The sequence below is a fragment of the Episyrphus balteatus genome, chromosome 2 (genome assembly GCF_945859705.1).
Source record: "Episyrphus balteatus chromosome 2, idEpiBalt1.1, whole genome shotgun sequence".
NCBI classification, from domain to species: domain Eukaryota; kingdom Metazoa; phylum Arthropoda; class Insecta; order Diptera; family Syrphidae; genus Episyrphus; species Episyrphus balteatus.
In genome coordinates this window covers 98,581,119-98,602,303 of record NC_079135.1, presented here as the reverse complement: position 1 = coordinate 98,602,303, position 21,185 = coordinate 98,581,119, and the positions used below count along the sequence as shown (strand labels likewise).

The window sequence follows — 21,185 nt, the reverse complement described above, 5'->3', positions numbered from 1 at the left end:
CGCATTCAAATAAAAACAAATTGTTTGCTACTATAATGCTCTTTTTGCTACGCTTTCTGTTTTGATTAAAAAAAAAAAAAAAACAATCAAACAGAAGTATTTTTTGATAATTCCATTTTTGTGTTGTTGTGTGTCTTTCTTTTTCTTTGATTCATTTTTTTTTTTTTTCTTCTTGTAATGTTCCGAATCTGCAGGCAAAGAAATCTTTCAAGTGCATTTTTTGCTTCATTAAAATTGTTCGCCCAAACGAACGAGTATGCGATTGAACGAACTTTATGTGCATCTGATAAAATTTATTAAACAAAAAAAAAAAACACAAAACAAAAAGAAACCAAAGAATAATGAACTCATTGTTATTGAGATGAAGGCCAGTGGCGTATTGAGGGGGGGGCTCAGGGGGCTCAAGCCCCCCCCAAGCCTTCAAGATCATGTTATTATTTAGCTGATTTCATCATAATGAACATGATTTACTGAAACTTTTTCGTAAATCTTAAAGATTTAGAGGCAGCTCAGATGCTCGAGCCCCTTCCAAAATCTGAAACGGATGTTTATGTTTGTTTGAGTAAGAGCCTCAGCTGACGTTGAGGGTTGGCGTAATTTTTTTTCGGATTTTAGTTCGATTTGGAATTCTTCAGATCATTTTTTTTTGGTATTTTGACGTCGAATTACATAACCGTTAAATTTTGCAAAACTTCTTATGCAAAATGCAATTTCAAAACGCCGTCTTTTAAAGATATTAGAAATAGAAATTTTTGATATCTCAAAATCTTAGTGGCCAACATAACTAATGGTTTCTCTTAGCAAATTCCATTTTGCGCTTTTGATTTGGATTAAAAAAGCAACATATTACGAAAAAATAATATGTATTTTGGATTAAACATCATTCTTCTTCTTCTTCTTCTTCTTCCTTTTTCTCGGCGCTGTTATGATCTCGATGTCGAGGGGATCATAACTATCCCACGTTACTGCTTCACACTAGTGATCCGCTTGTGGGGTTCACCGGGTTGACCTCAGAAATCGGCGGCAAGCCTCTCGGTTTTGTATTGTTCCATTTCTAAGGCCAACTGAATGCTGGTGTTTTTGCATTTGCTTGTACCAGGAGTTTTTAGGCCTACCTTTCTTTTTATTTCGTGTTGGAACGTTGTATGATATTGCTTTTTTGACGGGGTTCTCAGGATCTCTCCTTTGAACATGGCAATACCAACTGAGTCGGTCGTGTTCAATTTTTTGGGAGATGGTGTTTTTAACATGAAGGCTTCCTCGGATCTTCGTACTTCTAATTCTATCAAGCTTTGTTACTCCTGCTGTCATACGAAGCATCTTCATCTCAGCTGCCGTTAACTTACTCTCATACTTTTTGTACATTGTCCAACATTGTGAACCGTATGTGAGTGCTGGACGCACAACTGCGGTGTAGAGCCTTCCTTTCAGCTTAGGGGGCATTTTTCGATCACAGAAGATAGCAGAATTTTCCCGCCACTTCATCCACCCTACGCTTACGCGATGATTGATATCGTCATCACAAGTACCTTCGTTATTTATCATAGACCCCAGATATTTAAACTTTTCACACTTGGGAAGCACTACACCATTCAAATAAATGTCAGGAATAGGCCTGTGTGGATCAGAAAATGGGCAGCATAGGTATTCTGTCTTTCTCGCGCTTATGCGGTACCAATTACCTTCTAGAACATCCACCCATACATCAAGTGCTCGTTGCAGGGATATCGGGTCTTCACTTATGATGGCTCCATCGTCAGCAAAGAATAACTGATGCACTTTTGGGTCCGTCACTTTGCCTTCAAGCAGGTAATCAAGAACGGTAATAAAGAGCAGAGGACTCAAGACGCTTCCCTGGTGTACACCTACTGTGATTTCGAATTCTTCGGTGACTCCAGCTGCACATCTTACTTTAGTAACTGCTCCATCATACATGTCCATAATTATCCGCACATAGGTTTCCGGAACTCCTTGTTGTCTGAGGGCCACCCATATCAGATCTCGTGGTTGTCGATCGAATGCTTTTTCAAAATCAACCAATACCACATGCAAATCCTCCAAGCAATCTCGATGTTTTTCCATAATGATTCTGATACTCCGGATTGCATCTGTGGTTGATTTACCCGCAACAAACCCGCACTGGTCATCAGATAGCCTTATTACTTTTCGCAGTCGGCTACCCAAGACTCGCTCAACGATCTTCATGGTGTGTGACATCAATTGGATTAAACATCATTGAAAATTAATATTTGAGACTTTCACATTCTGCATTTAACTTTTTGGGCATTCACTTGCCGAAAGTGAAATTAGGTGTTCTGCATTTTTTCACTCATTTAGATTTTCTCATCGAATTCAGTTTACTTTGAATTTAGTGCCTTCTTCAATGAATTTGCAATTTTTGGAAAAAATATTATAGTTTATTTGTTGTTGATTTAATACAAAATACATAATGCCTCATGGCATGAAATATTATAATTCATCACTGCCTCTGTGTTTGCAGTGCGCAATTCTCCAGGTACCTTCGGGAATTGCGCACTCCTTCTGTGTTAGCAACCTCATTCGCTTTACACTAATTCATTTTTGTTTTAAAATTTGCAATAATACTGCCCATGTTTTGCATTTCACTTACATATTTGATTTGTCTCACAAAATGTGTCTTCTTCATTTTTCTTTTAAATTCTGATAAAATTCGGATAAAATTGCATCCATGTCCAAAGCAGTAGTAATTTCACTCTAGAAACAAAATAAAAATGAATGATCCTTCAGTGTTGACAGTTTGAAGCAATTTTGAAGTTTTCGAAATCGATCGAAATGAAGAATATGATATTTCATTTCACGTGAAATTGAAAAGTGATTTCAATTCACTTTCGTTCAAATTGCGGAACATGAGCATTCATATCGAAAATAATAATGAGCCTATAGCTCAATAACTATAAACGTGATAGGAATAAATCTGTTAACAGTTTTGAATTCAGTACATGACAAAGTTCGAACGAAATAAAGTGTTTTTTTACGGATGAATGAACTCCTTGCTCATTGTTTAAAATGTTTGCAGTATAACAACTTTGAAAAAACACTACTTTTATTATGAAAGGAGGAGACAGAGTACGAAGCTGTCGAGTAGTAGCAGTAAAATGCTACTTTACCACTTTCAGTACCGCACCACAGCTCTTCACATTCGATCAAAGATGGATTAAAAAGAAAAACAAAATTTTTCGTACATTTTCCCTCTAAAAAAATTTTGAAAAATTTTCTAGCCCCCCCCCAAATTTTTTTCTGGATACGCCATTGATGAAGGCGGGTGGGCTCTGCACTGCACTGGGTTTTTGGGGTAAATGCACTCTCTGTGTTTATAAGTCTATTTTGAAGAGGATTTTTTAGTTGATACTCAACTTTCAACAACAACACCCTCACTCATCTTTTTGTTTTATATAGTTTGTTTTGTTATCTTGGAACTAAATATTACCATTTCCGGATTCGAAAAACGAAAAAAAAATATAAAATAAAAAAGGCGCCATAGGTACATAAATGAAAATATTATTTTTTTTTTTTTCAATATACATATAAATTTATGTAGAGGTTAAAAAAAATATAACTTAGAACAAGTACTCTGCGAGCTAATTATAACAAAAATATTTGGCCAGAAATTGGGTTCTTAGTTTAATTTATTATGAATTTATTTCCATAATTCATAAAGTAATAACTGTACTAAGGCCGATTTCAGTATAATTTAAGGTTTCTTCCCAGAGGAAATGTACCTCTTCTATGTAAAATACACTAAAAAAAAATAAAAATTTAAGAGAAAAAAAACGTGTAAAAATCTGTTCGTGAATCTTTCGTGCATTTTATTTTCTTAAGCGGTTCCTGCCACCAAAATTCTGATTAAAGTCCTAAAAGCACGTGTTTTCTGTTATAAAATTGATTAAGAAATAAAAATATCATCTTTTTTAACTATCAACATTGTACATGGTTAAGGTCTGCTCCAATCAGGGTTGTAAAAATATCAATTAAAAAATGCATTTTAAATTTTTAAAAAATATATAGGTACATATTTATTGCAAATAAAAATAGAACAAAAAACTTTTTTTATACAATACAAATTTGGTAAATGTTTACAAAAAAAAACTGAGCTACAAAAAAAGTATTTCTCTTATAAAGATGTTTTTTGTTATTTTAGAAAAATTTTTGTTTTAATCGGTTAAGCCGTTTTTAAAAAAAAAGTAATTTTTTATAAATAATTTTTTGAAAACAAAATTTTAAAATTAATTTTGTATCCCATTTTGTAGAAACAAAAAAATTCAATGTCACGTTTTTTGCAAATTTGATTTTCCAAAAATAAAAATTTCATAATTTTAAAAATCCAAAAATTATTTATATTAATATTTTTTTTTTTTGCATAAAAAATCGTTAAAATTGAACTAGTTATTTGGAAGACAATTTGGAATTAAAAAAAAAAAAAAACAGTTCGATGGGAGATACTGTTAATAAGGATTTTTGAAAAAACAAAACTTTTTTAATGAAAAGATTGAACTTTTTAACCGTTTAGAAGATAATCGTATCCAAATCGCAATGCATACGAGTCATAAGAAAACTACTGAAATCAGTGGGCATTGGTTTGGATACGAATATCTTCTAAACGGTTAAAGCAATCAATTTGATTCTGAGGAATTTTTTATAGAACGTTTAAGCCTCTACAAGAATATATCTTGATGATTTGAAAATAATGAATTTCCAGTGAATTAAAAAATTTTGAAAAGTAAAAAATGTTTTTATAATTTTTTTTTAACTTTGACCTCGAATATCTTTAGAATGGTTAGATTAATGCAAAAAGTTAATAAGACCTTTTTTGTGAAACAATCTTTTTCCTACAAGAATATGTCTTGCGCGTTTGATTATTATAATTTTTCAATTTGTTACAAAATTAAGAACAAAAAACGAATTTTAAAGATTTTCTCGATTTTTGGACCTCAAATATGTATTAAACGGTTAGATTAATAAAAAAAAGTGTACAAGGCCTTTTTTTCTAGAGCGTTCAATTTCCTACAAGAATATGTAAAGAAATTTGTTAAAAAGTCGATTTAAAAAAAATGATTTTTTTTTAGTAAAAGCTTGATGTAAAAATGGAAAATTGTGAAGCGGAGGACCTTCACATTAATATTTAGAGCTCATATTTGGTGTGTATATTCTAGAGGTGTCTAGCAATCGATTTTTCGGAGTACCAAATCAAAAAAAAAAGAATTTTTGACCCACCCTAATATGTACCTATGTATTAAAATTAAACTTTTATCAACCATCAGTTGATAGTTTCAAATGCATTTTTTTCAGTTGCAACAAATTTTACATCAAAACTATTGCATTTAAAACAAATTTTGTATTGTAATTTTTTTTTTTTTGCAATTAAATTTTCTTAATTTGTAATGAAAAGTAAATGCATTTAAAAAATGATTTTTGTACAACTAGGTACTACTACTTTTGTTACCTACTTTGAGCGATTTTATAAAATCCACTTTAACTGAACTTGAAGAAAACCACACAATCGTAAACATTCATTATATTAGAAATGTGCAACCAAATCCGCCACTGAACTAAACAAACATAGTTAAGCTAAAAAAAAAGGCAAAGTCAAGCTTTTCGGCCTGATTGTTGTTTTTCTGTTTATATAGGTAGTTATTTTTTTTTTTTTTTTGTTTATTTTTATTGTCTTTTGGTAAAGTTGATGCCAAGTTAAAGTTTGTGTTTCTTTGAATGATTTAGTTTTGCCATTTATGTATATCAAAAAATCTTTGATATAAGTTTGATAATTTGATTCTGGTGTTGCGGGTTTGCAGCGATGAAAGTTTTGTGCGCATCAGCTTATTAGTAAAAAAAAAAACTTTTTTGAAAGGATTGCAAACTTAGTTATGATAGAGTTTTTATCCTTAAATAAATGAGAATATACATGCAATGCATTTGAGAAATTAACTTTTATTATAAGGATGATGAAGGGTGATGACAGATGGCTTGATGATGAAATTAAACTTGCAAATGAAGAAGAAGAAAGTTTTTCATATAAACCAACAGAATTCAGAAATTATTGGAATCAGTTTATGAGTAATAACAAGTATGGAAATCCATTTAATTTTATAATGTATCTATAAAAAGTTAAGCTTAACGAACTGAAAATAGTTAAGTTTGCAGACAGTTGGTTAAAGAATCAACCGAGACAGACATTTAATTGACATTAAATAAACCATTTATTTGCAACTTCATTTCCAATAAATGTGAATATTTTGTTTTATTTCTTGAGCAACTTCGAAAATAAAAAAAAAACACCAATGACATTATTTATCATTCCAAACCCAATAACAAAAAAAAAATTTGATTCCAGTTATTTATATCCACGGAGAAAATAAACTCAAAAAAAAAGTTAAAATCCAATGCATAGTGAAAGCTAAAAAGAATGTCAGTTTCAGTCAGCATTCATCCCACACTTGACAAAACACATTAAAGCACTTTACTTTACCTATGCCAAATAAATATATATATTTTTTGTCTTTTACATTTGCAAAAAAAAAAAAACAACAAAATAAAGAGCTGTCACCTGAATCTCAAGGCTGCTGACGACAAAAAAATGCAACCCCACCCTCGCATGAAAATGAACATAGCGACAGCACCGATTTGGCTCTATATTTCTTTCTCTCTGCCTTCAGTAACAACTAGTTTAACTCTCAAAGCCATGACATGACCTCTGAGGCGATGCGGCTGTGTTGACACAAACAAACTTCCTAAGAATTTCACAAGAGTACATTTACAATAGGGGGAGGGCGGGAGGTTAATTCACAATCATTTTTATAAAAGAGATGGGGTTTGCAGATGGGTATTATAATGCACTTGTGAAGGATACACAGTATTTTGGCTTAAAAAAGAAAGATAAAAGCAGGATTTTTGAGGTCGTATCTCGTATGTGTTTGCCCAAATAATAAGATAACGTTGTTTTGGTTGTTTTTTTTTTTTTTTTTTTTTTCTTAAACATTGTTTGTCAAGAATTACAATAGAGGTTGGAAAGAATAATACTCAGCTTCTTACAAAAGAAACAAAAAATGGAATTATTTTGGTGCACTTGTGCGGTAGTCTTGATTCACTCCGTGTAAGTGTATTTTTTTAGATTTTGAATCTTGGTGTGGATTAAAATGGCAAAATATCATCTTTATTTTCAAATTTAAAAAAAAAAAAAACAGAAAAACTATTTATTTTTTTTCTAATATGTACCTAGGGGAGAGTGGGGCTAAAAGTAACAGGGGTAAGAATTAACAGCTAAAAAAAGCGATGTTCCTTTCAATATTAAGAAACGCGTAAAGGAGAAAAATGCTCAATTTTTCCATATCTACCGGCATATTTTCTTCAGTTGAAGATTAGACGACAGGGTGAGAAGTTATACTAGTGGTGCCCAAAAAAAGCATGTTTGTAACTTTTTTTTTAAATTTTATTTTTGGTCTACCTATTTACCCGAAAAAGATATATGCAATTATGTTTTGGCTCAAATTGTGTGTATATGTTATGTCTATATCGGTTTCGCTTTTTTTTAAATTGATTTTGTTTGTAAAATTTCATGCTGGGGCTAGTTGTAACATTTTTCCGTGGCAAGTTGTAACATGTAAAAACCTACCTATAGTTCTATTCGCTTAAGTATTTATGTTTGCATAAACTGTAACTCAGATGAAAATTAAATTTTAATTTGTATTCATTCGACTTTATTTTAATTTTTACAAAATAATTGTGATTACAACAAAGGCTGTTTGTTATCAACTATGTAAAACTTATGTAAAATAATTTTTTGAATAAGTACCAGAGTTCAAAATTTGCTCTGTTCGGAGCATATTTACTCAACTTTTAGAGAAAAAAGATTTACTTTAACGTTCAACGTAACGATTTTTGGGACTCACCCCAATTTTGTCTTACCTACTGAAAAATTGTTTACCTAATATAATTAATAACCCTGGATATGAATGCTTGTAATTGAATTTGTATTTATTTTGAAATTGGAAACACTTTTTGAACCACCACTTGAATTTCATAAAGCTTATAAAACAATTTATGAATTCAATTAATTTTAATTTAAGACTACTGTCACATTTTCTCTGGAAATGCTCACTTTTTTTCAAATTTGGACCAAAATTTCATGACTGAGGTTTGCTTTTATTGTTATTAATTAAAACTAAATAAATATAAACAAATAAAAGGTATTTTTCTCTTATTTTTAGTTCTTGGTACAACCTAACCCGGTATGTGTTACACTTTGCCCCGTATGTGGGGTAAGTTGAAACAACACGATTTTTTTTTTTTTTTTAAGCTTTATTTTTCAACATTACCGTTATGTTTTGCTGAATTTTTTTGATGGATCATGCAGTTAAACATGGGTCTTTAATTTAAAAAAGGTCTGGTTGACCCATTTTCAAATTTGTAGGAGAACCATCGGTTTTAGAAAAAAGTGTTACATTTGGCCCCCCTCTCTCCTATTGTTTCTAAAAATTCATCGTTTAAGCTTTATTAAAACTCAAATTTGTTTTATAAGTTGTGATTGTATATTCTTTTGAAAACTACATTTTATATTTTTTCTAACTTTATTTAAAATTAACATTTAGGTTTACTAGCCAAAAAACCAAAATAGAAAAGCTTGTTTAACTCAAAAACGGCTGAATTTTGATTACAATAATAAATGTATGTAGGTAGGTACTATGGCAAATAAAGGCCTACTTTGGAAATTAAAAAAAATATGTTAATATGGGCCGTTTTTTACGATGCCTGCCATTAAACCGTTTTCTTGATGTTCGGCTTTCTTGTAAGCGAAAAAACCGATTAAAACTAAAATTATTCTAAGAAAAGTTTTATAAAACGATTTGTGAAGAAATTTTTAATTAAAAAATATTTTATTTAAAAAAAGAGGTTGTCTGTAAAGCCGGTTTACGGACGATGATTTTACGTGATAACGTCGTAAGAAAACAGTTTGTGTGCTTTTAAAATGAGTCAATTGAAGCGTTTATTTATTTCAAACAATCATAATTTACAAGAAAAGCTAAAAAAAAATATTTTTTTTTCTTATCTCATTATATTAATTCCAAAAAACAAAAATTATACCATTAAAAAGCCAAATTGTTTTATTAAAAACAATCATTTCTTATGAAAAAAGTGAAAAAATCATTTCCATCACCCAAAAATTCATTTTTTTGATAAAACAACCTATAATAAATTTTATACCACCTGAAATCTTATTGCTTCAGCTCAAAATATATACAGGGTGTCCCACAGTCACCGCCTCAAACGAAAACCATGGATTCCTGAGGTCATTTTAAGTCGAAAAACTTAAGAGGTAATTTTCTCGTTTTCGTCCCGTTTTCGAGTTACCACGGTTTTTATGATTTTTGTTCTCTTTTCTCTTATCTTATCGATCAAGTTTATGAGACATCTACAAAAAGAGCTAGAATTTTTTGAACTCGATCAAATTTCATTAAAAAAAGCAAAAAAAAAAACATTTATTTTTATGTTCTCAGGCTATGGAATCAATTTTTTTGTTTGCCAATCTATAAACAAATTTACCATGTGAAAGCTTATTATTTCACCTTTCAAATGACGTATCAATCTCATTTCAAAGATGCCTACAAGAGAAGTAAGAATTTTTTAAAGTCAACCATGTGGAATTTCCAGACTGAGATTACGGTACTTCCCACACTGGTTGCTGTTCATGATCAACAGATCTCCACTGGGGTTTTGAGGTTTTTCGCAAGTTTCTTGATTTAACATTGTGTAGCTTGTAGTTAGTCTACCCTCTACCGTTATGTGTGATATACCAAATGAAAGGTAATTGTATCAGGATGCTCATAAAAGTTTAATAAAATTTCTATCTGCTCTTTGTCAAAAGTTTTTAACCTGTTGAATTCTAAAATTTTATTTTACCGTTATCTCAAAATTTTGTTTACGAAAATGATTGAAACTTCGCACACATATAGTCGTAGTCATGGTCTATCATTACTCCATATACTTTATTCCTGTATCTATTAAAGAAAAAAAGATAAAAAGAAAAAACGATGAAAATCGGTTAAAAACGGTCAAAAAACGATTTTTTTAAGAACTTGTTTCTTCCGTTATTCAATCAAAACTCACTTAACGTTTCCATTAATAACGTTGCATATTAATGCATAAGGCCAAAACCTACATGTCCTATAAGTTTGAGATTTTTTGAACGCTCCAAAAATAAAATGCACGACTGGGGCCGCACAAACTTGCTCTTGCAGTTCAAAGCACTTTTATGTTAGGTTATTAGGTTATTATATAGGTTATTAGAGCTGCCTCTATATACATTTTTAAGAAATTTGGTTGATGTAGGGGAAGAGCCGGCATGGAGGCCAAATGTTAGTTAAATAAAATTTTTTTTTATTTTACTCGACTTTTTTGAGAAAAACTAAAAACGCAGTTTTACTGCAATTACTTTGAATATTACGTATGCAAAATTTTATCAAAATCCTTAGAGCCATTTTTGAGAAAATTGCAATAACTCCATAATGATATACGGGAAGAGCCGACATCCGCGATTTAAAAAAATGTAAGGACCATATTTCCACTATCCGTATTTTTTGAGAAAAACTAAAAACGCAGTTATGTTAGAACTATATACAGCATTACGTGTGCTAAATTTAATCGAAATCGTTAGAGCCGTTTTCGAGAAAATTGCAATAACTCGAAAATTTTGTATGGGAGGTATACGTTCTAAGCGAGATATTAAAGAACAAAAAAAAACCAACCTTGGAAATTACGAAAAAAACATCCATACCAAATTTCAAGAAAATCCGTCCACTCGTTTAGGCTGTAGCTACTTGTACAGATGGACGCACGGACGCACCGACGCACCGACGCACCGACGCACCGACGCACAGACCGACGGACGTCATGACGAAACCCACTTTTTTGGGCTTCTCCATCATCGTAATGTTAGTTTTGATTAAAACCTCGAATTTTTTTTTTTACACGAAACCAATACTTGCCCTATTGAGCAAGTAAAAAAGCTAAAAATCAAAAATTACCCAAAAATACCCCTAAAAAAACAAGGTGTTTTTCAAAAATTCATATTTCGAAACGCAGAGTGTTCGAAAAAAGTCCGTATCAGACCCCTAATTTTGTTTTCCCTCATCTTTCATCTGGCATCTTTAGAATTGTCAAAAAAAAAATTCCTTTACCCAAAATCATCATTTTGTCATATCCCCAACACGTGTACAACATTGAAACAAAACGTTATAGCTTAGTTTAAAATTTTTTTGGAATTTTTTCTTAAATGCTGTTATTCTTAAATTAGTCTCATCTATCTATAGCAAAAAAAATCAATTCTCTACGACTTTGCGTTTAGATTTTAGCCCAAATTTCATCTTTCCGTTTTACCCCTGTTTACCCTATTAAATGACGGAATTTTTAAAAATCCTTCATTTGGATTAAGCTTCAAGTTATTATCTTTCAAATAAGCTATAGAAGATTTTTGTATCTCTAATAGTTTATTTTTAATTTTGAATTGAATTTTTTTGCCACACTGCGAAAGTGCGAGAGTGTAACGTTAGAAAATGGCGTCACATTTTTTGTGGTGGCTGCCATGGTTCATCGATTTATAAGACGTTATCACGTCAAAAAAAAATTATTTTTCAAAACCGATCGGTTAATTTTGAAACTAGGTATGTCTAACTTTTCTTTTTTAGGAAACCAATTTTTTTTTTTTGTCAACAGTAATTGACACAAGAAAAAAACCCCCTACGTTTAGTCGGAAGGCGCATTTTTTCTAAAAACTTGACTTAGTAGGTGGAAAAAAAATAATCAAAAATCAACCGTTAAACTCAAAATGATGTGCTCTGATTTTTGCCAAACCAATAACTTTTTGTTTTATTTCGTTTCCAAGGAATTAATTATTACAAAATAAAAAAAATAAAACTAATTTTGTAATTAAATAGGTTCTAAGTCAAAAATAGAAAAACGTATGCCGTTTTGTCGTGTTATTTTTCAAAGAAACCCCTTTTTACAAAACCGACTTCTAAAAAGGAGGAGGTTCCCAATTCGTGTGTATTTTTTTTATGTTACGTCATAACTTTGGACTGTGAGAACCGATTTTGATGATTCTTTTTGTATTTGAAGGCTTGGTGCTTGCAGGCTTCATTTCGTCTATAGTTCTAACGTTTGAATCCATGAAAAAACCATATCTAAGTTTCGATTCATAGACGTCGGTTCTGTTTTTTTTTTTTTGTTTTTGGTTTTTTGTTTTTTGTTTTTGTTATAAAAATTATTATTGACCAATGATCAAAGACAAATTTTAAGAATTTCAACACAACTATTGATTTTTCGAATCATTTAATTTTCAATCATTTAATCACTCGAATTATATTAATTTCTTAAATTTTTTTTATAAGATCTTATAGTGCTTTAATTCCCAGTTCAATTTATGTCCCTTTAGAAGTAGGTACATCCAAATTTTTTTTTTAAGAAAATCTTCATCGACATTGAATTTCACTTGAAAAAAAAAATAATTATAAAACACAAAAACTTGTTTGAAGCTGCAATTATCATGCAACTCTTTCTTTCTCTCTACACAAGACTGTTTGTATATGTTGTTCACAAAAAGTGCATCAACTAAAAGCAGCAATAAGATGTCGCCATTCAATTAAACATGAATAAATGAAGTTTAACTTTTTCTTCTTCAATGAAACGAAAAAGAGAGAGAGAAAACTTTCTTCATTACCTTGGTACCGTTACGATATGGCGATATGGTCCCAATGTACCATTTTACTAGATATACACTCCACTCAGATAAACCTGAAAAATGAATTTTGTAGAACTTGGAAGTTATACAAAAAAATAACAAACACAACTTGTGTTCAAAATAAAAGTTATTGACAACAACAACAACAACGATGACGACCAAACCCATGTGTATATCTTTTTTTTTGGGTTTAGTTTTGCCCAGGTAAAAATAAGTTTGAATTGCCACAAAAGTGTAGTGTAGAGTCTCCTTTGGGGAAGACCGGACACACATAACAGTAAAATACTTAATCATCACACACAGAAAACTGTCCAAACTATAAACGTGCAACTTATGATTCGATTTGCAATCGAGGAGAAACTTTTTTTTAATTTCAACTACCGAGTAGGTATTGCTACTTCTGCTTTGACACAGCAGGAATTGAATGTTTATATTAAGTTCCCTAGAGAGCAGGAGATACGAGTAAGTATAGTCACGTAAATATTAATTTTAATGACCGATTTGCCTGAAGTTGCTTCTAGAGTGTTTTTGAGCAAATAACCAATATAATTTACTATTTTGCTAAAAGTTTAATGATAAATTTACCTCAATTTCACGCGACCAAATACTGTGTCATTTCAATATTTTCAACTTAAATGGAAAGCATTTAAAAAATTGCTACCTTGGGTAAATAGATGATGCGTCAATGCATCTTCAACAAACATGCTTTTTTCTGCACATTGAATACACTTTTCAATCTCCAACTGAAAACTACTGAACTGAACAGGGATTCTACCTCAGTTTCATGTTATGCGTATGGATATGACATAATCGTGGAATGCGTGTGCATCATTTAGCCCAGTCGGAATGTATACAAAATAAAGGTGAAATGGAAAAAATAAAATCGTGAAATTTTTTCATCGGCTGGGGTCACTGAGAGCTTAAAACCAGTTTTTTCCGAAAAATCGAGCTTTATCCAAAGCTGCAATCTTGGATTTAAGGAAAAACAAGTATTAGTGAATATGTCAGCCATTTTTAATTATTGACAAAAATAATTGAGGCAAAACTTATAGAAAATTTTATTTTAAGCTATTGCATAGATTTTATCGTAACGAAAAAACCTGACGCCACCTATACTTTTCAAGCAACAAAACGGAGTTCTGTTTGATTTCTATATTTGGACACGCCATTTTACTCACACATTTACAACCTTTTTTGTGTATGAACACAAATTAGAAGGAGAAATCGTGGTGAAAATACCAATACATATGCAATCTGCTCCGCGGTGATTATAATTTCCATAATGATTTGAGCCGCCGTGGGACCGACCCGTTTCGTAGTCGAGGTCGGACTCAATTCGGAGCCGATTCGGACCGAGGTCGGACTCGTTTGCTTGAAGGGTACTTCGGTGGTTTGCTTAACGTGTATGTATATGGTATGACTGTTCGAAGCTTGCATGGATCGAGACGAGCGAGAACAACACCTGAAAAGTCAGAGAAGTACCGTAATCCCAGTTTTAATTTTGACATGCTTGTCTTTAAAAATTGTAATTTTTTTTTGTAGATACCGTACAGATATGTTTAACGCATATTTTTAAAGGTGAAATGATAAGCTTTCCAATGGTATAAATTTTTTTATAGATTGTCATGTAAAAATATTGACAATATGATGTGTAAAGAAACAAAAGTAATTTTTTTCACCTTTTTTTCATGAAAAATGTGTGATTTCAAGAAATCATTTTTATACTTGTTACAAAACATATAAGCTGTGTTTTTTTGGAACTGCTATCCGTATCCTCAGTTGGCGCTTACATGCATTACAAAAACAACACGCGATAAGAATAAAAGCTAAACTAAGCTGCGGATAAATTTTTGATTTAAAAAAAAAATATTTACTACAAATAAAAAAAAATTTGCATTGAAAAAAAAAATATTTGTTGCAACTGAAAAAAATTTGCATTAAAAAAAATGTTATTGCAATTGAAAATGAAATTTTTATTGCAAATAAAAATATTTTGCCATAAAAAAAAGTTTATTGCAAACAAAAAATTGAAAAATTGTAAATATTTAATGCACACATTTTGAATTGATTTTTTTTTTTTTTCAATGCAGACAAATTTTTGTTTGCAATACAATTTTTTTTTAATTCAAAATATTTTTATTTGCATATAAAAATTTCATTTTCGATGCAAATTTTTTTCATTTGCAATAAATATTTTTTTTTTAATGAAAATTTTTTTTTTGGTTGCAATGATTTTTTTTTAATTTCTAATGCATTTTTTTGCAATTGACATTTTTACAACCCTGATTATCATAACTGATGTCTTACAAAAGAATACTGGTTTTGTATTTTTCGAATCGGTCTGATTCGAATCGATCTAATTTTCTAATTAACTCGAAAAATATGTGTCGTATAGAAAAGCTTATAAGGATGAAATTTTTAAAAAATACCATTTTCTACATGTTTTGCTGTATAATCATTTTTTGTCAAAAATCAAAAATGGCTAAGTTATTTACTAAAACTTGTTTATTCTTAAATCCAAAATGGCGGTTCGATTTTTCTAAAAAAAAATTGGTATTAAGTTCTCAGTGACTCCTTCTACCGTTCTATGAAAAAAAAAATCACTATTTAATTTTTTCCATTTGAAATGTTCATTCCGACTGGGCTAATTTTTTTTCGCATTTCAATGAGCATTACTAATGGTAGGTATCGATGCGATATGTATCAGCGAAGCTACAACAACGCATCAAGAATTTCTTCTATTGTCTTTGGTTTTTAGTTTGCTGATGCAAGTTTGTGATTGGACCGCAGCACACTCGACACAGTAAAAGTGATGTTGGTTTAATGTCGTGCGTATATCTGGAATTGAATGTTTGACAAAAAGCAATTGTGCGTCATTTCTGTGGCAATGTATTCCTAGAAATTCCTCACTTGGAATCACTATAATGTAGGTCAGAATTTGTGTGGTACTTTTGGAGATTAACAAAGTTTTTTTGTTAAATTTTCAAAAAGTAAACAAGTGGACATTGGACATTTTGCTAAAACCATGAAATTTTAATGAGAATTCTGTTCATTTATGCATGTGCTTGTGATTATGCATCAGTAACCTTGAGGTTATCATCGATTTGTGACACACCCAGTGCTAGTACATGAAATATTATCTTTTGTTTTCTCAGGCTTTTAGTTGCAGGAACTTGGTCGTTGTACTTCTGTTTTTTTTTATTGTTTAATCTTTTTTTGTACTTGAAGAATTCTTGTTATCAGTAAATGATTCATTTTCCATTGGAAGAAATGTATAATTTTAAATATGTTACTAGACTTTTTTTATTTTCATTGAGTCGATAAATTGATAACAAAACATGTGTCCGCTATTTCTGTCAATTTTTAAAATATTTTTAAATGAACATCTTTTTTAATGGACAATTTCGTTTGTTTATATTTGTGACTTTTTGTTCGTTTCATCGAACTTTAAATTCGTTGGTTTTTTTTTTTAATGCATTTAAAAGCTGATTAAATAGATTTTTTTAATGATTTTATACAAAAACTCATTATAAAACTTTTAGTGTTGTTATAAATTTAAATTATAATATGTTAATTTAACAATTGATTGTTTTTTTTTATCGATCTGAATAACTAAACGAAACCAATCAAGTATTCTTAAAAAATTCATTAAAGAATAGAGAGATTTTAAAACAAGACACAAGTCATTTATTTTAATTTAATCGAATCATCAGTCTTAAATACATACATAAATACAGACAAATAAGTCAATAGGAATGTTTGACGGAATCTCTGACACTTATTGACAATGGGGTATGCCATAGCTGAATTCCTCGGGAAGATATCGGTGTTTTATTTTTACAACATGTCAACATCTTTATTGGTATTTCGTTTTTTTTTTTTTATATTTTTTACTTGTGACTTACTTGAACTTCTAAATGTACTGGCTATAAATATCATGATCTTAAGAATTTTTGAAATTGTTGTATTTTGTTAAACAATTATGTTAAAGGGCTAAAACGTGTTATCAAAGTTATGACAAAGCCAAATATAAAAGTGAAAATTTTTGCAAATCCAATAATTTGTTATTTTGCAATAAGGACATCGTACTTAAAAGCCCATAAGCAAATACATAGAAAATCATGAATGCGTCATAACTTATTCAAAATCAAATGTCAAAAATATCGATTTTTCGCACATAACTTTCAATTAAAGCTATTAAAAAATAAATTTAAAAACTAAAATCAAACAATTTTCTACAAAAAATGTTTCGAAATTTTTCTTCATCCGACAGATAGAAGATATCGTTATTTAAAAAATAAAACTAAATTCTCGATAGTAACAGTTTTTTTGAGTTATAAAACCGTAAATGTTACTTAAAATATTTTGATACAAAGTTTGTACGGTACTTCAAATAATATTCAAGAAAAACTGCGACTTTCAATTTTATTAACGGTTCGTTAGGTACTTGATCGTTTCCAACCAATATTCTTACACAAAAAAAAATATTTCAAAAGAAAATTTTGAAGAATTAATTTTCTGAAAACTGAATGTTGCAATTTTGAAATTTTGGTTTTATGAGTCTATGATCTTTTTTTTTTAAATTGGATTTTTGTTTTGAAAAACATTGAAAAAATATTAAACCTGCATAAATAAAATGCACGACTCGCACGTAAATGCTCCTATGGTAAAAATAGTTGCAATGTTAAAGCTTTTTATGAAACAAATTATTATTATAATAATAATTTTATTTTTTAAGTAATAATTATAAATAAATAAATATTTTAAGTAATTTAAAAAAAATAAATAGTAAAGTAAACGATTGTGTTTAACATCATTGTTTAAATAATTTAAAAATATAGTTGTTCACTTCTTGTATATAAATAATACAAAATTTTAGTTATAATATATATAGAAAAACTCGAAAACTGTTTGAGCCATTTTATAAGAAACTAATTTATCATTTAAAAAAGCTTTTAAATTTTTTTTTGTGAATAAAATTGGTATATGACGTTTTTAACAAAATATTAAAAATGAAATTAACAAAAAATAATCAACTTGTTTAAAAATATTGAAAATACAAAAATGTGTTTTTTAAAACTTTACCTTAGTAAAATTTGCATATTACAGTTACTAAAACGCTTCTGCATAAAAAATTTTGTTAAAGTGAGCTATGTCGTTTCCGAAAAACTCAAAAATAAAATAAATGCTAATAGCTATGTTCAGTTCGAAAAATATCTTTTTTATTTCAAAAATAAATCGGGTTTTATGTGAAAAATTAAATTTATTTTTTTTTTTTTTTGTATGTATACCACATTCTTCGAATTAGTATTATTCAAGATAATTTTAAAAATAAAGTATTATTTTTGCAAAAATATGTAGGTACATATGTACAAAAAATTTGTTTGAAGTTTGTACAGCTTTTAATTAGCATCTTAATTTTATTACAAATTCGATTCATCCATAAGTAGTGGAGCTCATAATTATTATTGATGTACTAAACTAGCACTGAATTAGCACATTTTCGAAAAAATATTATTTTACTTTGTAAAATTATCAAGAATACTAAAATGTTCGACTCATTCGATTTAAGCACCTATACCACATTTTCTAAAGTTTTTTTTTTTTAATATTTTAATGTTCTGCTAACTTAAATTTCCTTTATAAACATGCAATAAAAAGTTTCAAAATACACTCAAAAATTTAAAAAAAAAATTGAATACCCTCCTTAAAAAAACTTTTGATTTAAGAAAGTACAAAAACAATCTTAACTTTATAATATAAGAAATATTTGATACTTCTCTTTGATTTGACGCTTTTTTTTCAAATATACCAAGCTAGTAAATTTCCACTTCATAATGATTTTTATTACTTTTATATGCAAAACTATTTTTAAATAAACATTTATAAATAATAATTTTATATTTAATGATCTGTCTCTCATTGATCTTTTACTTTAAGCTTTAAAAAAATTTTAATGTTAAATTATAATTGCTTTTTTATTAGGTACTTTGTTTGTTTTTTTTTTTTTTTTTTTTTAAGAAGGAAGCAACTATGAAAATGTATGATACTAAATGAATAAAACTATTGTTCTTGAACTTGAAACCATGTCACAAAGTTTTTTTTTTAGTAAAATTTATTTGATTTTGTGTATTCAAGAATGAAATAACCGAAACTCAAAGATAGGTTCTTATTTCTCAACTGACTGACAAATTGTACGAATCCAATTTATCAGAGTCCTTTTATTTTTTATTTACATATTGGCGATTGCGATAACGATAAGATATCCTATCTCATCTCAAAGTCGCGTGCAAGATAAATAAATGTGACCATAGCATTCATGTGACAAATGAATGAATGACCATAAAAATGTGATTTTTTTAATAATTTGAAATCATTAACTGAATAACGACTTCAACAATTTTAACCAGAAAACTCATAATGCTGTTTTTATTCTGTATTTTAAAATCATATCTAAAAATTAATAATTCCAAAAGGAGACATACCATCGAGATCATTAGTATTACATATTAGAAATGATAGCTATGTATGTTAGGGTGGGTCAAAAAAATCGAAATTCTTTTTTTTGAATTGGTACTCCGAAAAATCGATTGCTAGACCCCTCTAGAATATACACACCAAATATGAGCTCTTTATATTAATGGGAAGGTCCTCCGCTTTGCAATTTTCCATTTTTACATCAAGCTTCTACTAAAAAAAAATAATTTTTTTATTAATTAACTTTTTAGCAAATTTCTTTTCATATTCTTGTAGGAAATTGAACGCTCTACAAAAAAGGCCTTATAAACTTTTTTCGTTTATCTAACCGTTGAATAGATATTTGAGGTCCAAAAATCGAGAAAATCTTTAAAAATTCGTTTTTTGTTCTTAATTTTGTAACAAATTGAAAAATTATAATGATCAAACGCGCAAGACATATTCTTGTTGAAAATTGATTGCTCCACAAAAAAGGTCTTATTAACTTTTTTCATTAATCTAACCATTCTAAAGATATTCGAGGTCAAAGTTAAAAAAAAATATAAAAACATTTTATATTTTAAAAAAATTTCTAATTCAGTGAAACTTCGTTATTTTCAAATTAGCAAGATATATTCTTGTAGGGGCTTAAACGTTCTACAAAAAATTCCTTGGAATGAAATTGAATGCTTTAACCGTTTAGAAGATATTAGTATCCAAATCGCAGTGCATACGGGTCATAAGAAAACTATTGAAAACAGTGAGCATTGGTTTGGATACCAATATCTTCTAAACGGTTAAAGCAATCAATTTCATTCCAAGAAATTTTTTGTAGAACGTTTAAGCCTCTACAAGAATATATCTTGCTAATTTGAAAATAATGAAGTTTCAGTGAATTAGAAATTTTTTTAAAATATAAAATGTTTTTATATTTTTTTTTAACTTTGACCTCGAATATCTTTAGAATGGTTAGATTAATGAAAAAAGTTAATAAGACCTTTTTTGTGGAGCAATCAATTTTCAACAAGAATATGTCTTGCGCGTTTGATCATTATAATTTTTCAATTTGTTACAAAATTAAGAACAAAAAACGAATTTTTAAAGATTTTCTCGATTTTTGGACCTCAAATATCTATTCAACGGTTAGATAAACGAAAAAAGTTTATAAGGCCTTTTTTGTAGAGCGTTCAATTTCCTACAAGAATATGAAAAGAAATTTGCTAAAAAGTTAATTAATAAAAAAATTATTTTTTTTTAGTAGAAGCTTGATGTAAAAATGGAAAATTGCAAAGCGGAGGACCTTCCCATTAATATGAAGAGCTCATATTTGGTGTGTATATTCTAGAGGGGTCTAGCAATCGATTTTTCGGAGTACCAAATCAAAAAAAAAAATTTCGATTTTTTTGACCCACCCTAATGTATGTGCCTATTAAAAAATGTTTGGTTTACTCTGACCACAGGCACAGGGTCTTGTGTACTTGATTGTGAATAATTTTTGTTAAACTTTGTTTTATTTAATACTATCTCGCTAAATTGTTCATCCATAAACAAAAATTCTTTGAACCCATAACTCAAAACAGTAGTAATTAACTTCATCGTTAACACTTTTTTATTACCTATCCCATTTGCGATCGCCTACTCATCCGATGACGTGAGTTGTATTTAAAAACAAAAAACGAAAGAAAAAAAAAAATCTAAAATGTAACTTAAACAAGTTGTCATGTGTGAATAATAAAGTTATACCTACCTGCAATCAATCAATCAATCAAATTTTTAACCAAAAAAGTATTTAAGTTCCTTTTCATTGTGTGTAGGAATAAATATTTTTTTTTTTTAAATGGCTTTAACCTTTTTAAGAATTATATTTACATACATTAAAACACATCAACAGCTAACAAATATTATACCTATTTAAAACAAACAGCGCGACAGCAGTTTTGCTTAAAAAGTATTATAACTGCCC

At 29.3% G+C, this 21,185-nt stretch overlaps 1 protein-coding gene across 11 annotated transcripts in view; it reads right to left on the bottom strand.

The window, feature by feature from the left end:
• Positions 1–21,185, bottom strand: part of LOC129912272 (diacylglycerol lipase-alpha) — a 176,713-nt gene that overhangs the window by 145,670 nt on the left and 9,858 nt on the right. Inside the window, exon 1 of one of the 11 annotated variants that reach the window (XM_055990463.1) lies at positions 18,544–18,659. The exons of the other annotated variants lie outside the window; for them this stretch is intronic. The gene's annotated coding sequence lies outside the window, so the exon portion shown is untranslated. Of the gene's footprint in view, positions 1–18,543; positions 18,660–21,185 lie in introns of those variants that run through there. 11 annotated transcript variants of the gene reach the window in all.